This window comes from Pithys albifrons, chromosome 18 (assembly GCF_047495875.1).
Source record: "Pithys albifrons albifrons isolate INPA30051 chromosome 18, PitAlb_v1, whole genome shotgun sequence".
Classification (NCBI taxonomy): Eukaryota; Metazoa; Chordata; class Aves; order Passeriformes; family Thamnophilidae; genus Pithys; species Pithys albifrons.
The window spans coordinates 13,315,515-13,342,482 of NC_092475.1; positions in this window are offsets into that span (position 1 = coordinate 13,315,515).

Sequence of the window (26,968 nt, forward strand, 5' to 3'; positions counted from 1 at the left end):
CTCCTCTTCTCCAGGCTGAACACCCCCAGCTCCCTCAGCCTCTCCCCACAGCACTTGTGCTCCAGTCCCTTCTCCAGCCTCGTTGCTCTTCTCTGGCCCCGCTCCAGCCCCTCAATCTCTTGCCTCAACTGAGGGGCCCAGAACTGAACACAACACTCAAGGTGTGGCCTCCCCAAGGCAGAGTCCAGGGGAAGGGTCACTGCCCTGGGCCTGCTGGCCACGCTAGTTTTGATACAGGCCAGGATCCCATTGGCCTTCTTGGCCACCTGGGCACACTGTTGGCTCCTGTTGAGCTTCCTGTCAATTAGTCCCCCAAGGTCCCTCTGCCTGGCTGCTCTCCAGCCACTCTGTGCCCAGCTCTTAAATCATCCTTATGTTTGCAGTCAATGGAATATACTTATGATTTTCCTTCAGTTTGAATGCAGTTCCTGAGCTCACAGAGTCTGAGGACTGTAACACAGCTCTGAGTGCAACTGCCCCAGCTCCATCAGTGCAGCAGCTGTTCCCATTTATGTTCCCTTAATATTCACCTGCAAATCTCAGAGCATTCCCAAGAGACTTGGTCTCCAGTCCAGAGCCTGCAGGTCATTATCCCATAAGCTCCCTGAAAGAACAAGATGTGCTCTGCTTTCCTTAACACATGCCTGTGTTCCCAGGACAGACTAAGGAATAATATTGCCCAGGAAAGGTAAAAAGAGCTGCTGAACCTTTGCTTGACTTCTCTTCCTGCTCAAGTGGTGGGAGTGAGATATTTGGGAGAAGAAGTTCCTGTTTTGTGGTTTCCACAGTGAAAGTTGTGGTGTCTCTGCTCCTAAATTTGCTACACACTGAAGCCATGGGATGTTGGGAGGATTTTTTATTGGATGGAGCTCATCCCATAACGAGCCCACCAGAAAACCTGAACATGCCTTTGCTGCCTGTGCTGTGTCTGAGCTCTGCTCCACCTCTGTGCACAACTGTCTAAGGCCCCTTAATTTGTCAGAGACAATCATATTTCCCTTCTGCTTTGGGCAAGGCTGATGAGGTTTGAACATCTTTAATTGGACAAACTAAGCAGTGTGTCTCTGTCTGTCAGTTCCCTGGAGCTTGCACTTGGACTTTGCTGTTAGTGCAAGCAGGGAAAAGAGGAGTGTGGAGGAAAAAGAGGAGTGTGGGGGGAAAAGGAGGAGTGTGGGGGGAAAAGGAGGAGTGTGGGGGAAAAGGAGGAGTGTGGGGAAAAAGAGGAGTGTGGAGGAAAAAGAGGAGTGTGGGGGAAAAGAGGAGTGTGGGGGAAAAAGAGGAGTGTGGGGGAAAAGGAGGAGTGTGGGGGAAAAGGAGGAGTGTGGGGAAAGGAGGAGTGTGGGGGAAAAGGAGGAGTGTGGGGAAAAGGAGGAGTTGTGGGGGAAAAGGAGGAGTGTGGGGGAAAAGGAGGAGTGTGGGGGAAAAGGAGGAGTGTGGGGGAAAAGGAGGAGTGTGGGGGAAAAGGAGGAGTGTGGAGGAAAAAGAGGAGTGTGCAGCATTTCTAGGGTGAAAGAGATTGTGTTGGAGTCTTCTGCAAATCTTTTTCTCCTCCTCAAGCAATGACCACATTAATCAGGATCACTCATAGGCCCTGTCTCAAGCCTGGTCAATAGTCACAAAGCTCATTCCCCTCCTTTACAAACTGTTTCAGTAAGAAGAGTGCCTTAACAAACCATAGTTTATATGTATGTCATTAGAGGTTCAAGTAGGAGATGAAAAAAATACTTTCATAGTAAGAAAGAAAGATTTAATTTTGCAGAGAAAAAAAAATCTAAGAAAATCCCCAAAATTAACAGCAATAATGAGGGAAGGAGTGCATTTACAAATGGAAAAAACTGTATATTTAAATAGAAACTCCTGCTATTTTTAAGAGTCCCTTGAAAACTGATTACCTGCATTGACCTGTGCCTAAATCCATTGACAAAGATAAGCAGGGACAGCCAGTAGTCACTTCAGATTCAGTTCTAGTAGTTTGAATTAGATGGACCAAACAAGCTGGAATTATCCATTAAATCAGCAAAATCTGCTTGTCCTTTGCTTTAATGCTTGATTAATAGTGACAAGCAAAGGATATAAGGCCCCCCCTCTCTGTGGCCATGCAGCAGGCTGGGGTTGTGCCTGTCCCCTGCACAGGGACCCTCTGCCAACCCATCTGCTGAGGAACTGGGCTGGCATTTCAGTGCCATGTGGTTTGGCTTGGAGCAGAGGCTGCTGGTGTATGAGGATGTCCAGGATCACCCTTCCTGCAGTGAATGGTACAAACTCTGGAGAGTGCAAAACCCTGTTTCACCAAAGCTTGGGGAGAAGTGCCCTTGTGATTGTGACTCAGGTTCTTCTATTCTCTCACCTGAATTTTTCATGGTCAAACCAGAGACCCCCAGAAAAGCAGAGCACCAGTCCAGACTTCAGAGAGCTGTTGATTTGTAGTGTCCAGACATTTAGTTATAAGAAATTCAAGTTAGTTCCACAGTCTTAGAAGTTAAAGACCATCCAGTTGGCAGCTGGTCACTATTGGTGTCCCCCAGGGCTCAGTATTGGGGACACTCAGTTTAACACCTTTGTGGATGATCTGCAGGATGGCATTGAGTGCACCCACAGTCAGTTCCCACATGACACTGAGCTGGGTGGGAGTGTTGGGTGGGAAGGCTCTGCAGAGGGATCTGGACAGGTTGGATCCATGGGCTGAGGTCAAATGTATGAGGTTCAACAAGGCCAAGTGCTGGGTCCTACCCTTGGGTCACAACAACCCCCTGCAGTGTTCCAGGCTGGGACAGAGGGGCTGGAAAAGGACCTGAGGGTGGTGGTGACAGCAAGTGAACGTGAGCCCAGGTGGGCAGGAGGCCAATGGCACCTGGCTTGTACCAGCCACAGTGTGTCCAGCAGGAGCAGGGCTGTGACTGGGCACTGCTGAGGCCTCTTGAGTCCTCGGTTCAGTTTTGGGCCCCTCATGACAAGAAAGACATTGAGGGGCTGGAGAGTGTCCAGAGAAGGGAAGGGAGCTTGGGAAGGGGCTGGAGCAGCAGGAGAGAGCTGGGGGAGCTCAGCCTGGAGAAAAGGAGGCTCCGGGAGCACCTTCTCACTCTGCAATCCCTGCCAGGAGGGGGAATCAGGCTCTGCTCCAGGGCACAGGGACAGGAAGAGAGGGAATGGCCTTAGACTGGGCCAGGGGAGGGGCAGATTCAATATTAGGGAAAATTTCTACACAAATAGGGTGGTCAAGCAGTGGCACAGCCTGCCCAGGGCAGTGGGGACATCCCTGGAGGGAGTTTAAAACACTTGTGGACGTGGTGCTTACAGACATGGTTTGGAGGTGACCTTTGCAAGCAAGGCAGGGGTAGGAAAGGCAAGAGAAGTGAGGGATAGGAAAGAGAAAAGTAGGAAAGGCAAAGTAGGGAGGGGTGGGCAAGGCAAGGGAAGGGGAGGCAAGGCATGGCATGACCTTCCCTCCCCTCCCTTTCCCTCCTCTTCCCTTCCCAAACCTTCCCAAACCTTCCCAAACTTTCCCTTCCCCTGCTGCCTTGCTCTGCCTTCCCTTTGCTTTTGCCTTTCCCTTGCCTTTCCCTTGCCTTGCCTTTTGCTTTGCCCTGCCTTTCCCTTGCCTTTCCCTTGCCTTGCCTTTTGCTTTGCCCTGCCTTTCCCTTGCCTTTCCCTTGCCTTTCCCTTGCCTTGCCTTTTGCTTTGCCCTGCCTTGCCTTTTTCCTTGCCTTGCCTTTTTCCTTGCCCTCCCCTGCCTTGCCTTCCCCTCCCTCATTGTGTTACCAGTTGGACCCGATGACCTTAAGGGTCTCTTCCAACCTTAGCATTCTGCTCTTCCAGAAGTCCTTACAACTCGTTGCACCCTCTGCTCACACACACAACACCCTTCCCAGGACCAGCAGCACAGCTCAAGCATGAAATAAAAAAACTGGGCCTGAGAGGGAACTTGAGTTAAACAGAAATTGTTCACAAGCGTTGACAGAATGGAAACCTTTCAGAAATAGCCCTTTAACACTGACTTTGAGTGTTTGGAAGTCAAGGGTTCAGGTTTGCCTGAATGTTTGCAGTTGGGCTTTGCATTTTTCAGAGCCTCTTTTTCTCTGTGACGCCCCTTGCTCTGCATTAAGCTTTTTTCTGCTTGCCCTGGGCCATAAATGATTCAAATCATAAGAACTTGGATTTGCTTGAATGGCCACCCCATCCCTCTGCTGTTCACTTTGATCACTGTGTTTAACCTGCTCTTCCTGGGGATACATTTAAGTGGGTGGAACCTGCTCTTCCTCTGAATATTTGCTGCTCATTTGGAAGAGAAACAGGATGTCAGTCCCAGTGCTGAATGAGGGATTGTGCTGTGCTGTGCCTCTCTTTCCAGACTTGAACAACGAAAACTGTGGTGACATTTTCATTCTGAATCTCTCTGGTGGGGCTGCTCCATGAAATGGTTGCTGTTGTTGAGAAGTCCCTCTCAATTCCCATCCATGTCCATGCTCATGAGCAGCTGGCAGGACCCAGCTGCAGATCTGGTGACAGGGCAAGGGGAAACAGCCTCAAGCCGTGCCAGGGGAGGGTCAGGTTGGACATCAGGAAGAATTTCTTCATGGAAAGGGCTGTTAAATATTGGAAAGGGCTGCCCAGGGAGGGGATGGAGTCCCCATCCCTGGAGGTGTTCAAGAAATGACTGGATGTGGCACTCAGGGCCCTGGTCTGGGTGACAAGGTAGGGATTGGTCAAAGGTTGGACTTGATGACCTTGGAGGACTTTTCCACCTCCAGTGATTCTGTGATCAGGAAATATACTCCATTCCCACATACCTAAATATTCCAGAACCCCATTTCTTAAAGAGTGGAATCTGACTTTGATCCATGCAGAAACAAGTCTAAGTTGATAGTCTGGAGTAGCTCATTGATCAAATTATTTTTACAACCAATATTGAAGACAATTTTTATGTTTCTTGGTTTCGAGGGTAAAGAACAATCACAGAGTCACAGGATCATTAAGTTTGGGAAAGACCTTGAAAGTCATTGAGCCCACCCTGTGCCCAATACCCACCTTGTCCCCCAGCCCAGGGCACTTAGTGCCACAGCCAGTCCTTTCTTGGACACCTCCAGGAGTGGGGACTCCAAACCTCCCTGGGCAGCCCCTTCCAATGTTTAACAGCCTTTTCAATGAAGAAATTCTTCCTGGTGTCCCACCTGCCCCTGCCCTGGCCCAGCCTGAGGCCGTGCCCTCTCCTCCTGTCCCTGTGCCCTGGGGCACAGCCCGACTCCCCCCAACTCCCTCCTCCTGGCAGGGATTGCAGAGCCAGAAGGTCCCCCCTGAGCCTTTTCTCCAGCTGAGCCCCCCCAGCTCCCTCAGCTGCTCCTGCTGCTCCAGCCCCTTCCCAGCTGCATTCCCTTCTCTGGACACTCTCCAGCCCCTGGAGACAGAAGGTTCAGGGTTTGAAGTCAGGAAATAAAGGTGAAGCATTTCCTTATCGATGCAACATTTGACTTCTGGAGCTTTCAACTCAACTGCAGAGGTTTGTGCAGTGGTGTGGATGGTGGTGTGGACAGTGGCAGGAGTGGAAATGGGTTGTGATGTAACCAGAATATAAAAAAAAATAATAAAAAAAAATTGTTTTAAAACATGTAAATCTCTCCCATAGCAATACAAGCAACAAGAACTACATGGAGACACGTTTGTACAAGGCAGTGCTATTTTATTTATAATATTTCTCTAAGAGGGCTGAAAGTGGCATCACCAGACAGGAAAATTTGTTTTTTCTTGTTGTGAGTGTGCCAGGGCAGCCTTTGACAGCTGTGCAGCTGTTCCCCAAGGGCACACATGGGCTGAGCCACCCCCACAGCAGCCCTGGGGTCAGGACAGGGGCAGTTCAGACAAAGGCACTGCACCTAAATAAGTGTCCAAAAAAACTAAAATACCCACATCTGGCTTTGAGTAACTACTTCCCACTCTGTCCAGCACTAATGGACAGGAAGAGAAGCTGAAAGGAGGGGAAAAATATCTTTATATGCACAAAGAGGAGTCACCTGACCATTCAGTCCTGCCAGTGACCACCCTGCCAGGGCTCTGTGCCCTCTCCTGGCACACACCTGTGAGGAAATGCAGCAGGGAAGGATGAGGCAGCCCAGGGTTGCACTCAGGACCCCTCCAAGCCCACCCTGCCCCTTCCCCTCCTCCCTTCAGTGCTGATGATCATTGAGAGCATTGAGCAGAGCCTGGGAAAGGAGGAGATGTCAGCAAAGGAAGGGAGCAAGATTTTAAGGAGGGCTCAGAGAATCCTTAGGATTGGAAAAGACCTCCAGGATCATCAATACCAACCCTCCTGTGCTGTGCTTACCTCTCAAAACAAGGCAACACATCCCCTGACCTCCTCCCAGGCTGAGGCCAACAGCATTCCTAGTCTGGGATAGTGGAGAACTTCAAATATTTTTCCACATCACAAATACTCTTCTTCTTGGCTGGTTTGGCTTAAAACAGTGGGAAAAGTTTCACAGCAAAGAAGGATTGAAATATTTTGCTATGGGAACCTCATCAAAAATATTGGTTAAACTTACAGGGCAAAAAGTTTCGTTGCTGGGCTGCTCTGGATAGAAGTTGTTTTCCAGTTCAAAAGAAAAGCCTGTCTTTTATGATGATTTGAAATTGAAAATATGAAAACAGAATTGTTGAAAGGGATGTGTTTCTCCTCTGGAAAAAAAAAATCAAGCTAAACATTGAATAAAAACAAAACAAAACAAAAAATATTTGCAAGCAGCAAAAATTGTCATTTGGAAAATGCCAGAACTGAACGTTGTGAATAATTTAAATGAAGAATTCAACGCTGAGATTAAAAAATATCTCAGTGTTGCCAGATACACACTCTGCCCCCCAAACAGCATGAAAAATTCAGATGTTTCCAGTGAAATCCTTCAGCACCTGATTTTAGCTCCAACACTGGTGTCTGATTTGGAATCAAAACCCAGCACCCACCTCTGCTGTGCCCAAAAGCCTCCTGCCCCTCTGTGGCACTGGGCTGGGCACAGAGGCAGGAGCAGCTTCATGGGCACAACTGAAAGATGTAGAATATATTTTTTGAGGCTCCAACTCCTGGGATTATCCAAAGGAATCAGGAAAACAACAAGAAATAGAGTTTTGGTGCAAAACAAACACAATTTATTTTGTTTTCTTCAGAGTTTTCACAAATTTTCACTTTTGCCTTGAAACTGGAGTTGACTTAGGGAAGGCTCAGAAGGTCTGAAGTGCTGTCAGGGGCACCAGGAGAAGGAGGGATGAAGTTCAACAAGGCCAAGTGCAGGTCCTGCCCTTTGGCCACCCCAACCCCCTGCAGCGCTCCAGGCTGGGCACAGAGTGGCTGGAGAGCAGCCAGGCAGAGGGACCTGGGGGGACTGAGGGACAGGAAGCTCAACAGGAGCCACCAGTGTGCCCAGGTGGCCAAGAAGGCCAAGGGGATCCTGGCCTGGATCCAAACTAGCGTGGCCAGCAGGCCCAGGGCAGTGACCCTTCCCCTGGACTCTGCCTTGGGGAGGCCACACCTTGAGTGTTGTGTTCAGTTCTGGGCCCCTCAGTTGAGGCAAGAGATTGAGGGGCTGGAGTGGGGCCAGAGAAGAGCAACGAGGCTGGAGAAGGGACTGGAGCACAAGTGCTGTGGGGAGAGGCTGAGGGAGCTGGGGGTGTTCAGCCTGGAGAAGAGGAGGCTCAGAGGTGACCTCAGCACTGTCTGGAACTGCCTGAAGGGAAGTTGTGGCCAGGTGGGGGTTGGTCTCTTCTCCCAGGCACTCAGCAATAGGACAAGGGGGCACGATGGGCTCAAGCTCTGCCAGGGGAGGTTTAGGTTGGATCTCTGAAAAAACTTCTTTGCAGAGAGAGTGCTCAGGCATTGGAATGGGCTGCCCAGAGAGGGGGTGGATTCCCCATTCCTGGAGGTTTTTAAGGTGAGCTTGGCCGTGGCACTGAGTGCCATGATCTGGTAAAGGGACTGGAGTTGGACCAAGGGTTGGACTTGATGATCTTGGAGGTCTTTTCCAACCCAATCCCTTCTATGATTCTAAGAAGCCTGGAGGAACCAGAGAGGGCTTCAGTTATGGAACAGTTCCTGGATAACACTCATAGTGAGTCACAGAGCAAAGAAGAAAGGAAGCCATAATTAAATATTCCAAAATACAACCCCCAAATTACAGTGGACTAAGGAGTGAGCAGATGACACACAGTAAGGAAGCAGCTGATCAGATGGAGTGTGAGCTGATTATCATAATGTAAATGCCAGCAGCAATTTCCTGAAATCAGAGGGGTTTATTTGCAGAATGGAACCTATGTTTAGTGCTAATCAAAATAAAATCAATGTATATTTCAAAACAGATTAATGCTGGGAAACAAAGCAGCCATGATTGTTATTCATTATCTTCATCAGCACCGAGAGGGAATCATTTATGGTACTGCTTAATGACATAGATGTTAACAATTAATTAAGACAACGTGGTGATAGCCAGTGATTTGGGGAATGGAGAGGAGATTGCCCCCCCTTGATGAGTTTTTGTCTCAGCTCAGCTCCAAATGTGGTGCTGGTGCCACTCCCCAGTGGTGACAGCTCAGGGAAGCAGAGGCACAGCAGGTTGCTCGAGTTGTGATTCCCAAGCCCCACTTCCCAGATGTTCTCCTTGGTTTTGGAGAGTCCCCAGGGCCCAAGTCCTTGCTGTCAGGTTGGGCTAGCTGGGTTTGCAGCTGTGCTGTTCCCAGGAACTCAATGGATTCTGGATTAAAAATCTCCTTTCAGTGAGCAGGAAGAGCTGGGAATGGCTGGGTTGGGATCCAAGAGGTCCATGGCATCCCCAGGAAATCTCCTTTCAGTGAGCAGAAGGAGCTGGAAATGGCTGGGTTGGGATCCAAGAGGTCCATGCCATCCCCAGGAAATCTCCTTTCAGTGAGCAGGAAGAGCTGGGAATGGCTGGGCTGGGATCCAAGAGGTCCATGCCATCCCCAGGACAGCAGGACACCTGCAGCCACCACTGATGCTCTGGGTTCATTTACATCACCTGGCTCCATGAACAGCCCCAGGAGTGTCTGGGGACAATGAGCAGCAATGAAACATCCAGGAGCTGGTTTTTCCATCCAGATGCATCCTTTCTCCTTGACCCAGGAGGTGCTCAGCTCAGAGGATGGGTCAGAGGCTGATCTAAACCTGCTTCTTCAGGCTTTAGTGCCCCCAAAGTCTTCATCAACTGTTCTAAGTCTGAAGAAAGGCCTTGTGTTCTTGGAGAAAAGGGGTTTGAACAAGAGTTTGGTCATTCAATCCAAATGTTAGGTTGATCCTGAATCCCATTTCCCTCTCAGAGTAGAAGGCAGTCCCCGACATCCAGAACTGACCAGCCCAAACCTCTCTCTGCACATGAAGCAACCAGCACTGACATTCCCAGTGTGGTTCAAGCTGCAGAGAGCAGACAGCCCACAAATTTTAGCTCTGTTGGTCCTTCCAAAGGCATGAATTGTGCTGCTGGGATGTTGGGGGAGTGATTTAACTGGCAACATTCCCTCGAGATGTTCTTCCTCTCTTGGCTGGAACACCTGGTAGCCCATGGCCTGGACAAGTGTTCCCTCTCCTGGATTAGGAGCTGGCTGAAGGGCCGGGCCCAGAGAGTGCTGGTGAACGGAGCTGCATCCAGCTGGGGCTGGTCACCAGTGGTGTTCCCCAGAGGTCAGTGTTGGGCCCAGTCCTGTTTAACATCTTTATTGATGATTTAGATGAGGGGATTGAGTCCATCATCAGCAAATTTGCTGATGACACCAAGTTGGGAGGGAGTGTTGACCTGCTGGAAGGCAGGAGGGCTCTGCAGAGGGATCTGGATGGACTTGAGAGATGGGCTGATTCCAATGGGATGAAGTTCAATAAGGCCAAGTGCAGGTCCTGCCCTTTGGACACAACAACCCCCTGCAGCGCTCCAGGCTGGGCACAGAGTGGCTGGAGAGCAGCCAGGAAGAAAGGGACCTTGGAGTACTAATTAACAGGAAGCTCAACAGGAGCCACCAGTGTGCCCAGGTGGCCAAGAAGGCCAATGGGATCCTGGCCTGGATCCAAACTAGCGTGGCCAGCAGGCCCAGGGCAGTGACCCTTCCCCTGGACTCTGCCTTGGGGAGGCCACACCTTGAGTGTTGTGTTCAGTTCTGGGCCCCTCAGTTGAAGAAAGAGATTGAGGGGCTGGAGCGGGGCCAGAGAAGAGCAACGAGGCTGGAGAAGGGACTGGAGCACAAGTGCTGTGGGGAGAGGCTGAGGGAGCTGGGGGTGTTCAGCCTGGAGAAGAGGAGGCTCAGAGGTGACCTCAGCACTGTCTGGAACTGCCTGAAGGGAAGTTGTGGCCAGGTGGGGGTTGGTCTCTTCTCCCAGGCACTCAGCAATAGGACAAGGGGGCACGATGGGCTCAAGCTCTGCCAGGGGAAATTGAAGTTGGAGAGCAGAAAAAACTTCTTTGCAGAGAGAGTGCTCAGGCATTGGAATGGGCTGCCCAGAGAGGGGGTGGATTCCCCATCCCTGGAGGTTTTTCAGCTGAGCTTGGCCGTGGCACTGAGTGCCATGATCTGGTAAAGGGACTGGAGTTGGACCAAGGGTTGGACTCGATGATCTTGGAGGTCTTTTCCAACCCAATCCATTCTATGATTCTATGATTCTATGACTGCAGCATTGGTGGCCTGTCCATGCCCACCAGGAGCTCTGGGTTCAATGGGTCTGCAGGGCTGAGTTTATTGCCAAAGCCTCTCAGAAACCAGTTTTAACAGTCCTTTCCTTGCACTCTGCTCAAGGCAAAGTGGGCTATTTATATTCATTGTACCTTATGAATGTTTCTACCATAACAATTGCTCTTGATTATAGTGGACTTGGTTTTCCTCTGAGTTTAATAGCATGAGAAAAATGGCACATGACACAAATTTAAATAACATTCTGCTGCCCTCCTTTCTGTTTTCTTCCTGAACCATGCCCCACAGTTTATGTTGAGGGATGACATTATTGCAAAATATCTTGAATTATTTTTTTTTCTTTTTTGTTTTGGAATGGGGAGAAAAGTGCATTAATGGGCTTGATTTTCCATAGTGCTGAGCACCTGAGTTTTTCCCTGGGTTTTCAGTCACTTGACAGCTCAAAAAGTCAGGCCCAATTTATTTGTAGGATAAATTTGACTTTCAGGGACAGGAAACTGATTGGCAAATATACTTCAGAGGGTTTTTTGATGAATTGTATCTCAGATGCAATAATGGTTTTCAGTATGTTCTTCTCAACTAATTTCTTGAGGGAGGGGGTCTGGGAGGGTGAGCCTTGTAGGCTCTGTGTAGGTGTAATGGCATCTAGTTTTGACTGTAATTAATTTAATAGTTAATTTAATAATAGTTAAAGAGGAGGGTGGAGATGAAAATGTTGGGCATGAGCCCTGCTACTCTCTCCTCACACAACATTTTTGCCAATAAATTTACTGAGAGCAGAATGAGGCTGCACAGAGCACACCTGAACACCACTTTTATCCCTACAAACATCCTGCAAATGTGTTTTCTGGATATGAGATGGCTGCAACTATCACCTCCTGCTCCATCTCCCTCTCTAGCCAGGGCAGCAGGAACCTGTACAACACAGGACTCCCACTCTACACACGTTTTGACAAGACTTAAACACCTCTCTGGAGGTGTCTGATTGAACCCAATATGTTGCCCCAGACAATATTCCATGTCCTGCAGGTGAAACACATTCATGTTTTCCTGCAATGTGCTGCTCACCCCAGGTTTTGCACGTGGCTCCTGTGGCTTCCTGCCTGCTTGCACCTGTGTTCTTTTGTGTGTGTGGCTCATCTTCCTGAAGGAAGATTTGGGCAGGGCTGTCCCCACGTGGGTGAGCCCTTCCAGCCTGCCCAGTGGATTTTAGGTGAGGCTCAGCGTGCGCAGAACTGGCCCCACCGTTTCAGTCCTGAGGTTCAGCCCAATCCATTCTATGATTCTGTGATTCTAAGGCAGATCTGGGCACTGTGTGTCCCAAGCTCTGCAATTGTCTCCTGCTGTTCCATTGAGCTCCTGGTGCTCCTTATTGATTTTCTACAGTAAACACAATTCCTGAGACATTCCTGTAGTTCAGAGGATCAAAAACAGAGCAGGGAGTGCCTGCAGTGCCAGGCTGACTGGCAGAGGTGCTGCCCCCTGACAGGGCAGTGACAGGTATCTAACAGCTCTGTGACATCTCACCTTGGAGCAGGACCCACAGGATCACAACTGGCACCACGTGGTGTCTGCAGGGGCTGAAACACAGAGTGTTGGCAGCCAAATGGGCAGGAAACTGCCACCTCTAACCTGCCTGAAGCTTTGCTCTCTCTGTCACACACCCTGCTGTAAATGTCACTGTGTCCCTGGGAGGGGACATCTAAACTGGCTTCTCTTCCCCTGTAGCACACCCTCCACATCTGAGATCACAGAATCATAGAATTGATTGGGTTGGAAAAGACCTCCGAGATCATCAAATCCAACCCTTGGTCCAACTCCAGTCCCTTTACCAGATCATGGCACTCAGTGCCACGGCCAAGCTCAGCTGAAAAACCTCCAGGGATGGGGAATCCACCCCCTCTCTGGACAGCCCATTCCAATCCCTGAGCACTCTCTCTGAAAAGAATTTCTTTCTGCTCTCCAACTTCAATTTCCCCTGGCAGAGCTTGAGCCCATCGTGCCCCCTTGTCCTATTGCTGAGTGCCTGGGAGAAGAGACCAACCCCCACCTGGCCAGAACTTCCCTTCAGGGAGTTCCAGACAGTGCTGAGGTCACCTCTGAGCCTCCTCTTCTCCAGGCTAAACACCCCCAGCTCCCTCAGCCTCTCCCCACAGCACTTGTGCTCCAGTCCCTTCTCCAGCCTCGTTGCTCTTCTCTGGCCCCGCTCCAGCCCCTCAATCTCTTTCCTCAACTGAGGGGCCCAGAACTGAACACAACACTCAAGGTGTGGCCTCCCCAAGGCAGAGTCCAGGGGAAGGGTCACTGCCCTGGGCCTGCTGGCCACGCTAGTTTGGATCCAGGCCAGGATCCCATTGGCCTTCTTGGCCACCTGGGCACACTGGTGGCTCCTGTTGAGCTTCCTGTCCCTCAGTCCCCCCAGGTCCCTCTGCCTGGCTGCTCTCCAGCCACTCTGTGCCCAGCCTGGAGCGCTGCAGGGGTTGTTGTGGCCAAAGGGCAGGACCTGCACTTGGCCTTATTGAACTTCATCCCATTGGAATCAACCCATCTCTCAAGTCCATCCAGATCCCTCTGTAGAGCCCTCCTGCCTTCCAGCAGGTCGACACTTCCTCACAAATTGGTTTTGGGAGATGTACCTTTTCTTCCCATCCTTTTAGCTGGGCTGGGTTCAATCCTGCTATCTGGCTCCCTGGGAAGTCTCACCAGATGTGATGCAAACTTGGAGGAAATCCTTCTTTGGCAGAGCATCTTCCAGCAAGGCTCTGCTCCCAGGCAGGCTTTCAGAGGGAGATGGGGCTTGGTGCCTTCAGACTGCTGCTGGGCTTTGGAGTGTGCTGGCAACCTCACTGGCTCCTCACCCTTCTCTCCCTCCAGCCCTTCCTCCTCCTGCAGCACTTTGCTCTGGCTGGCTGGTAAAGGCAGAAATCACACTTGGAAGAGTTCAGGGCTATTGTCTGTATTTACTTTGGAGTCTCAGCTCCTGGCTCTGCTGGGACTGAGTGTAAAACCAGCCTTCAGCAGGGTGGCCAGTGACTATCCCTGCATGAATTTATCATACTGTGTGACACTTTGTGCTGTTCCCTACTGCATGGTTCAACCTTTTAAATTATTCTGTAAACAGGACACATTTTGCAGCAACAACCTAATGGGTTCATTCCTTCTCCCACCATTTTACCATCTCCTCATGCAGGTTTATAATTACAGATGGGATTTTGACAAGTCACATTCCCTGTAATGGCAAATTTAAACTCCCTGATGTGAATCAGAGGAAGCTGAGATGATTTTGCAATGCATATTTATTAAGGATAGTGGTGGCTGGAGTCACTTTGGCTCACCAGTTCTATATTCTGGCACTTATCTCCTCAGAAGTTTGATCTTCAGGGAAAATAGTTTAAACCCCTCACATACACACACAAAAGAGCACAAACCCCATTGCTGTGGGCACAGGAATACTCATTTTTATGAGAATGCAGAAGGCACCTTGCAGTGCCCAAAGGGGGTCCAAGAGAGCTGGAGGAGGACTTTGGGCAAGGGCCTGGAGGGACAGGACAAGGTGAATGGCTTTAAACTGTCAGAGGACAGGGATAAATGGGGTATTGGGAAGAAATTCCTCCCTGGGAGGGTGGGCAGGCCCTGGCACAGGTGCCCAGAGCAGCTGTGGCTGCCCCATCCCTGGGAGTGTCCAAGGCCAGGTTGGACAGGGCTTGGAGCAGCCTGGGCTGGTGGGAGGTGTCCCTGCCCATGGTAGGGGGTGACACTGGATGATCTTTAAGGTCCCTTCCAACCCAACCCATTCTATGATTCTGTGAACCAGCCTCTCCACCCTCAGAGCCACATCCCTACAGCTCTGGTTTAGCATCTCACACATCTGGAAATCCCGAGGTTCCTGCCCATGTGATTCTTCCATGACATAACCAAACTCAGAGTGTTGTCTGCTTAGCTTAGTGAAATGTAGACTCCTTCCTTCAAAACTTCTTTGGCCCAAATCTCTGCCATGGTGCCTGAATTACACTGAGCCCTTCTGTTCCTCAGACCATAAAGCTTTGAAGGGCAGCTTTTTGAAGAGCATCAAGCAATGTCTATCCCAGTCCTTAGACTGATGGTACGGGAAAAAAAATAAGAATTTCTGACTAAGAAAATGAAGAATGAAGAAATGAAACTGCAGCTTTTGGCTTGTCCCCACACCCTGTCAATCCCTGCCCAGGGGTAATCAGGGGCAGGAATGCTCTGAGTGTCACATTTCTTCTGAAAACAGTGACAAAGATTTCCCTTCCCCAGTGCTCTCCAAGTTTCACGCAGTGGGCTCCAGCAATGGCAAAGAGCTAAAATTTATCTATTTCAAACACTGAATTGTATTTTCTTCTAAAGGAGTTTTTATCTGGATTTTCCTCCACTTAATGAAATGGAAATGAGCTCCTTGGCTTAGACAGGGATAGCCCTGTTCTGGCAGCAGGGTGGCCACAAGGACGTGGTTTTTTGTTTTTCTGTCCAGACCTCTTGGATAACACAGAGGTGTCCATGGTGCCTCTTTCCACCAGGGACAGTGCCTGGGCCTGATGCACTCCCAGCTGCCACATTCCAGCTTGGGAACATTTGGGAAGCACTGGGTTTGGATTGTCTTGCATATGGTTATTGTCCCAGTTCAGCAGTTTCTCCCTGTGTGGGTGTGCCCAAAGCTGTGCATTCTAAACCCTCTCTGCCATTGCCCAGCAACTGTTCCCAATGGCCCATTGGCAGCAGCTGCCCAGGGCACAGCTGAGCCCTCAGGCTGGGAGCTGGCTGGGAAAGAAGCCTGGCAGAGGAGCTGGGAGAACTGCCCTGCAGGGAGTCCTTGGCACCTCCACACCCACCTGAGGGCTCAGCTCTGCCCATGGGCCAGCAACCATTCCAAAATCCCCCCTGACTGCCAGAGTCAGATCCCCCAGTGTGGAACTCCCTGCCCTGGGGGAGGCACTGGGGGCTCCCACCTGCACCTCAGGGGAGAGAATCTTGGGCTTTGGGGACTTCTGGGACCATTTGTTGGGTGCAGAGGAGGATCAGACCCTGGCCAGGAGGAGCCCACCACTCTCCACCAGACTGTCCCATCATCTGCACCAGCAGGTTTTTCCCTTCCTTTTCCTTTGGACTCGGGGGAACCACGTGGGGCTCAGCACAGGGGCCACCAAACCCCCCTGTGTTTGTGCCCCAGGGGGCTGGGTTAGACTGCTGGGTTTGTGGGTTAAACCCAATTTCTCTTTGTGCCATTGCATTTCTTGTAATGTTGTTATTAAATTGTAACTCTGACTTATAATCTCTTTTGTGTTGGGTTCATTTCTCCTGCTGGTTTCCCTTTAAACCAGCCCAGTTATTCATTTTGGGCTGCCTTGGAGACCACAGTCCAAGTTCAGTTCTGTCTCCAGGGTGGCTGCACTGGAGTGTCCCAGTTCCACATTCCCACCCAGAGAAGCTCCTTGCCTGCTTTTTAGTTATATTTGTAATATATTCAGAGGCAAATTAATCTTCTAGCACAGCTTTGCTGGCTCTTACAGTACTTCTCTGGAAGAGAAATCCAACTCTTTCACACACAGACCTTGAGGCAACAACCAGCTCTCACTGGTCAGCCCTGGGGGACTGGACCATGTGCTGGGACAAGGCACTAGAGGGGGATGAGGATCAACTCTTCCTTATCACCTTTGGTCCCAAAAAGAGTGTTTTTCTGATGCAGAGAAGAGAAAAGCAAGCCAGGGAGACATCAGAAAGCACAGATTTCCCTGGCAGATGCCCCCAGCACTGTGCCTGAGCTGTGAGTTTGCCTTGCTCCTGGCTGTGCTCACGGGCTCCATCTCACCGGAACCATTCATGAGAAATAAATATAGAGATAGAAATTCGACATCCTCTGCAGTATTTTTACTGGGATAAGGACATGACAACAGTAATTATGCACAAGGCTGATTATAAATGGTCTCTCTGCAGTCACAGGAAATCATAGAATCACAGAATCATGGAATTGATTGGGTTGGAAAAGACCTCCGTGATCATCAAGTCCAACCCTTGGTCCAACTCCAGTCCCTTTACCAGATCATGGCACTCAGTGCCACGGCCAAGCTCAGGTTAAAAACCTCCAGGGATGGGGAATCCACCCCCTCTCTGGGCAGCCCATTCCAATCCCTGAGCACTCTCTCTGCAAAGAATTTCTTTGATCTCCAACTTCAATTTCCCCTGGCAGAGCTGGAGCCCATCGTGCCCCCTTGTCCTATTGCTGAGTGCCTGAGAGAAGAGACCAACCCCCACCTGGCCAGAACTTCCCTTCAGGCAGTTCCAGACAGTGCTGAGGTCACCTCTGAGCCTCCTCTTCTCCAGGCTGAACACCCCCAGCTCCCTCAGCCTCTCCCCACAGCACTTGTGCTCCAGTCCCTTCTCCAGCCTCGTTGCTCTTCTCTGGCCCCGCTCCAGCCCCTCAATCTCTTGCCTCAACTGAGGGGCCCAGAACTGAACACAACACTCAAGGTGTGGCCTCCCCAAGGCAGAGTCCAGGGGAAGGGTCACTGCCCTGGGCCTGCTGGCCACGCTAGTTTGGATCCAGGCCAGGATCCCATTGGCCTTCTTGGCCACCTGGGCACACTGTTGGCTCCTGTTGAGCTTCCTGTCCCTCAGTCCCCCCAGGTCCCTCTGCCTGGCTGCTCTCCAGCCACTCTGTGCCCAGCCTGTGGTGCTGCAGGGGGTTGTTGTGTTTTGCAGAAAGGCAGCTTAAACACCTGTGAGGGAGTGTGGGCTCAGCACCCCTGGGATCCAACACTCCTCAGCAGCATCAACTGCCTTCAGGACTCCAGTGCTTCACCCCTGACCCCTCTGTGTGCAAACAGCCACTGTACCCTCTGTGCGGATCCAAATGGTTCTTTTAAATGGCTTTTAAGATGTTAGAACGGGGAAAGGTCCCACTGCTGCAGGACACGTGGTGCTGCCTCCCTGCAACTGGGAAAGAGGCCACACCAAGTGCAAGTGTTTAATGGCATCATCACTAGGGCAGGAAACTTTTTAAAAATGAAACAACCCAGGATTTTAGAAATTAAAGCTTAAAAACTACAAGGGTTCAAAGCCAGTTTGGACCTGGCCCTGAGCAATCTGGTCCAGTGGAAGGTGTCCCTGCCCATGGCAGGAGACTGGAACGAGATGAGCTTTAAGGTCCCTTGCAACCCAAACCATTCTGGGATTTGATGAATCTGTGAACTTGTATGAACTCAGAAATATACTATAAAACTTTTCCTTTCACTCTCAGCTTTGGTTCTGATGAGTCTGTCCCAAGCTTTTCTCAGCAACAGTTAAAAGTTTGCCATCACAAGGAACTGTAAGGAAAAAAGAGCAAATATTGCAGGACTCCCAGCAAAATAAAAGAAGATTCTGCTTTAAATATTTGATTTGCCAGATGAGCAAAGAGAAGGTAGTGGCCTTTTTTATACATATGTTCCTCAGTTTTAACCATTAACTCTATTTTATTTCACTTGCAGACCACAGGGCTGATGTTTTCAGGGTAATAAAGAACAAATATAATACCACCTGCTTAATGCTCTGAAAATCAGGCCCTTTAAGGTGTTTTGAGTTAACAGCTGACAATGGGACTCCCCAGTCCAGCAGGTATCTTAAAAATCTTTGCCTGGGATTTCAGGCAGAGATGAAGGAGTGGTGCTGCCTGGCTCTTTAGCCTGTCTCAGAAGACAGGTTTTCTTGTCAGCTTTGCTTTCCTTGTTGTCAGCACTGTCCCCTCTACTCTGAGTGCTCTGAGGATTCCCAATGGGGGGAGATGCTCCCTGTCCTCCTCTCAGCCAGTCCTTTGCATCCCCAAAAACCAGCAGCAATGCTTTGCCAAGTCTGGGCTTTGGCTCAGGTTCCTTCCAGTTTGTAAACCTGTGAGAGGATTTTGTGCTCTTTTTATAGGATTTGTAAACCCATTGCAGGGGAAAAAAATATGGAAATATACTTCTGGAGTTACAAAGGAGTCAGATGTTTGGGTGAAATCCCTCCATTAAAACCAGCAGCCTCTCAGTCTGGATTGCAATGCAAAGATTTACAGGCAGACTTTACAAGTTCGATGTGAGATGCAGAGTAAGACCTCCAGCAACACACTTTTCTGCATCTAAATCAAACATAACCACAGCAGGCAAGGTGAGTGACTAAATAATCCTTTCTTGATTCTTTTTTTTTCTCCTACAAATGATCTGCTTCTTTGCATTCTCCCTCTGCTCACTCCAGAGCTGCTGCAGCCAACAGCCAGCACTGGGTGTGCCCCAGCCCTGCTGGCAGTGCCCAGCCCTGCCTTACATGACCCTTCCAGACTCCCAGTCTGGCTCTGCACTGGGAGGGAACCAGTTGGGTCCTTAATTTCCAGCTTTCCAAAGCAATCCCATTAATGCACTGGTCCCCAGTGTCCCACTGTTTGCAGCATGTTCCTCATTTCCACAGAATCATAGAATGGTTTGGGTTGAGAGGGACCTTCAAGACCATTCAGTCCCACTCCCTGCCATGGGCAGGGACACCTCCCACCAGCCCAGGTTGCTCCAAGCCCTGTCCAGCCAGCCTTGGGCACTTCCAGGGATGGGGTAGCCACAGCTTCTCTGGGCACTCTGTGCCAGGGCCTGCCCACCCTCCCAGGGAGGAATTTCTCCCCAATATCCCACCTAACCCTGCCCTCTGGCACTGGGAAGCCATTCCCCTTGTCCTGCCACTCCAGGCCCTGTAAACAGTCTCTGTCCATCTTTCTCACAGGTTCCCTTCAGGTACTGAATTAGGTCACCCCAGAGCCTTCTCTTCTCCAGGCTGAACAATCCCAATTCTCTCAGCCTTTCCTGCCAGCAGAGCTGCTCCATCCTTCTCATCATCTTGGTGATCTCTGGACTTCTTTCAGCAGCTCCACATCCCTCCTGTGCTGGCCTCCAGGGCTGGGGCAGCTCTGCAGGTGGGGTCTCACCTGAGGGGGCAGAGGGGCAGAACCCCCCCGACCCTGCTGTCCACACTGGGGCATCAGCCCAGGGCATGGGGGGTTCTGGGCTCTGAGAGCTCATGGCCAGGGCATGGCCAGCCTCACCCTCACCAGCACCCCCAGGTGCTTCTCCCAGGGCTGCTCCAGCTGCTCATCCCAAGCCAGCACTTCACCACGGGTTGCCCCAACCCAGAGGCAGCACCAGCACTTGGTCTTGTTACATCACATGAGATTCCCATGGGCACAGGGATGGGCCCATGGCCAGGCTTTGGCATTGGATCCTCCTGCCAGGGAAGCTTTGCCCAGTGTTCATCCAGTACTGAGGAATGTGTCACAGCCACGTGGGATCTTCCCATGGGTCTGGTCCTGCATGTGCACATCCCTGGGAGGATAGGGGTAGGGCATGGGAGGGGATCTGGGAGCTGAGGGTGGGCTGGGGAAAACCTCCCTCCCTCCAGCTGGATCCAGCCCCAGGTTTGGCAAACCAAACCCCAGCTGGACCTGCCCCTCTCTGATCAGGACATGGGGCAGCCCAGGGAAAAGGTGATGTGAACAACAGGAACAAGGTTCATCCACCACTTCAAAGCTGAAATGATTTTTTTTTTTTTGGTGGTGCTGACAGCTCAAGGGTTAAATATAACCCTGGTCCTGCAGACTTTATTCACAACTCAAGATTTTAGGACTTCTCCCCTTTTACATCCCCCCAGAGACATCTTTTACTACCTGAACAGCAGTTCATAATTCTGGCAGAGCTCTCTCCAAAATGGGTCACTTCTTCTCAGAACGAGCGTGGAGCTGTTTGCAGGGACTGCTCTCACAGGACAAGGACATTTCTGTTTTCACCCAGCTGGGAGGCAGATATGAAGTGTCCCAGAGTTTAGGTGTCAGTGCTCCTTCACTGGCTGAAGGTTGGAACATGGCATTTTGTGGGAAAGGAGAAAAACTGTTCTGAGATTGGCATTGGTGAGAGAGATGTGAGAAAGAAAGGCACACACACTGGGAAGGAAGCACAGAGAGAGAGGGGGAAAAGCCTCAGAAGGGCACAAAGTACATTTGGGCAAGGCACCTCCAGGACAAACACACTAAAATCAGGAATTTCTGCCATGTTGTGCCCCAGCAAAGTGTGGCAGCAAAGTGCCCAGTGTAGTGTTTCAGTTGATAAACTGAAAAAAAAATTGTTAAACCTTCATAAAATCCATTAAAAAAATTAAAAAGAAATTTCTCATTTTAGTTGTGGATTTACCCATTTGCCTGTTTACAGCCCTGCAGTGTTTGTGATCATGATTTGGGCATCCAGGATGGGAGCCAGGACCAGCAGGGATCCCTCCCCTCTGCTGGCTGTCACCTCAGAGGGACTGGACACACCTCAGCTGGCCCTGGCCGAGGGGACACTGCTGTCCAATCTGGCACCAGTGGGATGGCTCCATGGAAACTGGTTTTCAAAGGTGTATTTGGTGCAATTAGGCTCAGACCCAGGCAACTGGCTGATGTGGGACAATCCTGGGAGGGGAGAATGCAGGACAAAGTGACAGCCCCAGGATCACATTCACACTGAGAGGGAGGAGGGCCACCAGTTCACCAAGAGCTCCACCAGTTTGCTGAGCTCATGTCCATAACCACCTTGGGGGCCTCCAGTGCTTCCCAGGCTGCCCAACCCTGAGCAGCACCAGCCAGAAAGTACAAAACTGGGGAGGGGGAATGGGCTGTGAGGGGCAAAGTCCAGTTTCTAGAAGACACCAGACCCACTTGGCCCCTCATTTCCACCAGTGCAAAGGCAAAGTCCAGTTTCTAGAAGACACCAGACCCACTTGGTCCCTCATTTCCACCAGTGCAAAGGCAAAGTCCAGTTTCTAGAAGACACCAGACCCACTTGGTCCCTCATTTCCACCAGTGCAAAGGCAAAGTCCAGTTTCTAGAAGACACCAGACCCACTTGGTCCCTCATTTCCACCAGTGCAAAGGCAAAGTCCAGTTTCTAGAAGACACCAGACCCACTTGGTCCCTCATTTCCACCAGTGCAAAGGCAAAGTTCAGTTTCTAGAAGACACCAGACCCACTTGGCCCCTCATTTCCACCAGTGCACAGACCTGGCCATGGACAGAACCTTTGAGAGGTTCCCAAAGCTCTTCTGCCACCCCATTTCATACAGGATAAGCACAGCCTATGAGAAGAAAAGGCTGCAAGAGGCACCAGATCTCTCCTGCCAAGTCTCCCCCTCCCACCTGCATTAAGATCCAGGCTCAGCAATGGGCCAATGTGCTGAAATTGCTGCTAAAACACAATGATTAGCCATTTCTGTAGCTTAATGGCAGCTGTTTCCTATCAAGACTACAGGTAAAATTGATCTCATTCTGTGTGAAGAAAGGAAAGCAAGAGCTGTACTAAAAATAGAGAGGCTGATGGGCAGATGCACGACTGTCACAATAGAAACAGCTCTGCTGAGGCCCCTCCCTGTCAGTCACAGCAGGCTGGTGCTGCTAATGGCAATTTGGCTCTCCCCTGCTCCCATTTAGGGACTTTATCTTACACCAAGCTGAGGAAAAAAAAAGGAATTTCTGCAGAAGTGTTGACATTTTCCAGGAAACGGAGGGTTTTGAGAGCTGCCAGTTGCAGTTGCTGATACAGTACTGTGAGGCTTGGGAAGTTCAAGTCCCAGTGGGAAGAAATTCAGACTTTGCTGCCACAGAGCCCAGATAAAAGCCCTGATTACAAAATCAAGGGTTTCTGAGGCTTTCTTTCTCATGGTAATGGCAGCTGCTCCTCAGAGCTGCCCAGAGATACTCCAGGGAGAGCACCTGGCTGAGTGTCACTTGTGCCATGTGGTGCAGAACAGCAGCTGAGCCAGGCAGGGCTCTGGGGATGAGCAGTGTCTGCACTGGGAGGGCTGTGGTTCCAGCCTCCCCATCCCCTGCAGGAGGCCCATTCTCCAGGTGTGTTCATCCTTCCACAGAGAGACTAAAAGACAAGAGGCTAAAATCAAACTGTTGTGTGTGGAATTTCTGACAGTTCAATGAGATCCCATGGATGGGGTAGTGCCTGTGACACCCACAGAAATCAGTCTGGACAATCACAGAACCCCAGAGTGGATTGGGTTGGAAGGGATCTCAAAGCCCATCTCATTCCACCCCTTGCCATGGCCAGGGACACCTTCCACCAGCTCAGGTTTCTCCAAGCATGATCTAGCAAATGGACTAGAGTTGGACCAAGGGTTGGACTCGATGATCTCAGAGGTCTTTTCCAACTCAATCCATTCTATGATTCTATGATTCTAAGCCCCATCCATCATGGCCTTGAATCCCAAATGGTGTTGGAAAAACATGCTGCAGGAGTTCCTCCAGCTCCCAGCTCGCCCTGTGGGGAGGAGCAAAGCCTTCCAGGGTGTGGGGAGAAGGATTTCTCCTTCCTTTAACACAAAACCAACGTTTTGTTCTTTGTGCCCTTTTTATTTTAGAAACCCTGCTTGATAAATTACTAAAGGGCCTCATTAACTGCAAAGATTTGTCTGTTTTCCCAAAGCAATCCGAGTGTTACTCAGACCAAAGGAGCAAATGGCAAACTGAGAGGGAAGCCAAGCACAGCCCTATTAATCCTGTGTTATGGATCGACATTTGTCAACTCTATTGAAGTTTGTTGTACCAAATAGAGCCCAAGAGACCACTCAATTACTTTATCTCTGAGCAATTAGGATCCTGCTCTTGCAGGTCAATCTATTAGCACAGAGAAAAAAAAAATGGATACAAGATTAACTGTAGAAAATCCACTGCTTTGTGTTTTGGGGTATTTTAGGGGGGGGGGGGAAACCCCCACAGATTTTTCTCTACCAAATGCTGGGTTTCAAGAAGAGTTGAGTTAATTGAGCATCATACCTGATGTGAGTATGTCCCCAGTGCTCCCCTCTCTCCATCTTCTCCCAGGAATCCCTGTGTTTGCCAGGAGGCTGCAGAAGGATCAATCTATTCTTAGAGCCAAAAATAACCCAGGGCTGGTTCTCCACTGCTACACTGAGACATGTCCATTAAAGGAAGATTGAAGTGGCAGTTGTGCCACATAAGCAAAGCACTGTTAAGGTTTAGGCTGGGAAAACCATGAGCTGCTTTTAGGTCTTCCTTAGTGAGAGTGAAGGATATTCCTAGAAGAAAGGGAAGGGTTTTTGATGCACATACATTTTTTTGTAGCTCATAATTCCTCTTCAGAAGGCATAGTAGATGCACAAGTTTGGGGGAGTTTTTGAAGGGGTGCAGAAAAGTATAGGATGGGAGAATAACCAAGATTCAACACTCAGATTCAACCTGGAACTTGCAGCTGGAACAAAAGCACATGTGTCAGGAAGGGGGTCCTTTTAAGCAAGAATATCTGTATTAAAAATGCTGTCCCTCCCTTCCATTCCCATCCTCATAAGCAGGGGGATACCAAGACTCAGGAAAGGAACCTGAAGCTGAGTCTACATTGTGACCCAGAGATGTCACCACGTTCAAGCCCACCCTCCTAAGCTGGTCTCACCCAGGTAATTGGAGCCCAGGTAGGACTTCAATCACCAATTATCATGGTTTCCCACTGAAGGATTCTTTTTTCCTGTGAAGCAGAGGTGCTGGAGAAAGGAAATGGCAAAATCTGGTACCTGGGGATGGTTACTAAGACTACTGAGAGGATTGAAATGTTGGTCTAAAAAAAAATGGCAGGGAGTGAGCAATGGGAAGCTGAATCACCAAGTTATTACCCTCAGGTTCAGGATCCTGAAGATCTGGAAGATGGAAAGAGGTTTCAAAAAAATCCCAAACAAACCAAAAATCATATGACAAATAGTTTTCAATGAATGATTCTTCACTGTTAGAGAAGATGGAAATTGTGTTGGGATTAATTTCTCCAGTGAGTCATGTTTGGGGGCCTAAATCACCTGCTTCCCCCTCCTCTATCATTTCAGCAAACTTAATTCTTTTTTCTATTTGTGAATCATTCCTGATTTCCGAAATTCCATCCCTCACTCTGAGCTGTTGAGTGAGCAGACTGAATGAATGTGTTTTCTCCTCTGGAGTGTTGACTCACTTCTCTCTATCCATCAAGGCAGTCTGACCTCCTGGGCAGCTCCTGCCCTATGCCTTGAGCCAGTGGCAGGGGGGTTTGAAAGGGGAGAAATACAAGTAGATTTAAAATTAGTCTGTCCAGGACACTGTGCTGGTTTAAAGGGAAACTGGCAGGAGAAACAAACCCAACACAAAAGAGATTATGAGTCAGAGTTACAATTTAATAACAGTATTACAAGAAATGCAATGGCACAGAGAGAAATTGGGTTTAACCCACAAACCCAGCAGTGTAACCCACCCCCTGGGGCACAAACACAGGGGGGTTTGGTGGCCCCTGTGCTGAGCCCCACGTGGTTCCCTCGAGTCCAAAGGAAAAGGAGGTGAAAAACCTGTTGGTGCAGATGATGGCACAGTCTGGTGGAGAGTGGTGGGCTCCTCCTGTCCAGGGTCTGCTCCTCCTCTCGATCCAATGAGTGTTCCCAGAGGTCTTCAACCCCCAAGATTCTCTCCCCTGAGGTGCAGGTGGGAGCCCCCAGTGCCTCCCCCAGGGCAGGGAGTTCCACACTGGGGGATCTGACTCTGGCAGTCAGGGGGGAGTTTGGAATGGTTGCTGGCCCATGGGCAGAGCTGAGCCCTCAGGTGGGTGTGGAGGTGCCAAGGACTCCCTGCAGGGCAGTTCTCCCAGCTCCTCTGCCAGGCTTCTTTCCCAGCCAGCTCCCAGCCTGAGGGCTCAGCTGTGCCCTGGGCAGCTGCTGCCAATGGGCCATTGGGAACAGTTGCTGGGCAATGGCAGAGAGGGTTTAGAATGCACAGCTTTGGGCACACCCACACAGGGAGAAACTGCTCCTACCTGCTGAACTGGGACAGTCATTTAGACAAGTGTACAGCTAATGATGCACATGTTGTGTGCCTTGCATTATATATTATATAGATAGTATTATGTTCTATCTATCTATCTATCTATCTATCTATCTATCTATCTATCTATCCATCATCTATCTATCTATCTATCTATCTATCTATCTATCTATCTATCTATCTATCTATCATAACACTTTGGTGTCAGAGTGGTGCTTTCATCTATCAATGCCCCTCAGATGGAGAGGCTGGCTATCATTTTTTTTTTAGTTTTCACTTTACCACCAGGGCTCTGAGACCTAGGAAGGGTATGTCCCACACAAGAGGGCTGTGGCAAACCCAAGAATCATAGGCAGGATGTTGGGACACCTTTTCCTGGGAACTTCCCCCAAACAGCTTTGCACTGATGCACTGCAGGTCTGTGTGTAAGGAAGAGCTGAGATCAGGACAGGGACACCAAGAAAACTCTGCTGATGCTCACAAAGAGGGCTCAGAGTGCTCTTGCCAGCTTTGAAACTCCCACCCAGCACCCTCCAAATGCTTCCTCACAGCACCAGGAGGACTGAGCAAATATCTGGAGAAATTTGTAGTGTCAGAGAAGCACAAACCCCCAGGCACTGCTCCTGTTGGCTGAGAGACTTGTCTGGAGGCTCTGCCTAAACTGGAAACACCTCCCTGCTCTTGGGAACCTGCTCCAGCCTGGTGGGAATGTGCTTATACTGACCTGGGGCACCCTTTGTGCTGCTGGGGTAAGGTCAACTCCAAAACTAACACAAGGAATGTACAAATAATTTATACAAATATGTACAGACATTCAGCATATTAGATCGATATAGATCATATAGATGTTATAGATACAGAGATACTGATATATAGACATAGATATTGATACAGATAGAGATATAGACCCTGAGATCAGCTCAGTTGGTTAAAACTTGGTTGCAATAATGCCAAGGTCATGGGTTCAATCCCCTGTGTGGGCCATTGACTTAAGAGTTGGACTCGATGATCCCTGTGGGTCCCTTCCAACTCAGAACAGTCTGTCTGTGAAAAAGCCTCCCTCCAGTGTGAGTGTGTGTCTTCCACCAACATGGAGACTCCTTGTCTTCCTGATTTCAGTCAGGAGCGCCTCCTTTCATCCCTTTAACACTCTGTTTTTCAGCATCGAAGGGATCTGGGCACACCCATCCCTGAATCCTCCTTTCCAACCTGGAATGAAAAGCTCTCTTGCAGGGAGAGGTTGGTGTAAAGCCCCAGCCTCTGGATTCCTGGGATTAGTCGATTATCCCAGCCTTAATATTTAATGAAGAGTAACTACTTTGCCTTCTTATTGCAGAAAGAAGTTGAAAAATGCAAGTTGTGGGTATCGAAAAAGCCCAGAAAGCTGGAGGCAAATAAATAGATTATTTTGATTTTAAACCTGCTGATTTTTTAAAGCCATTTCCACAGTACCTTTGTACAGCCCCAGCTTAGCA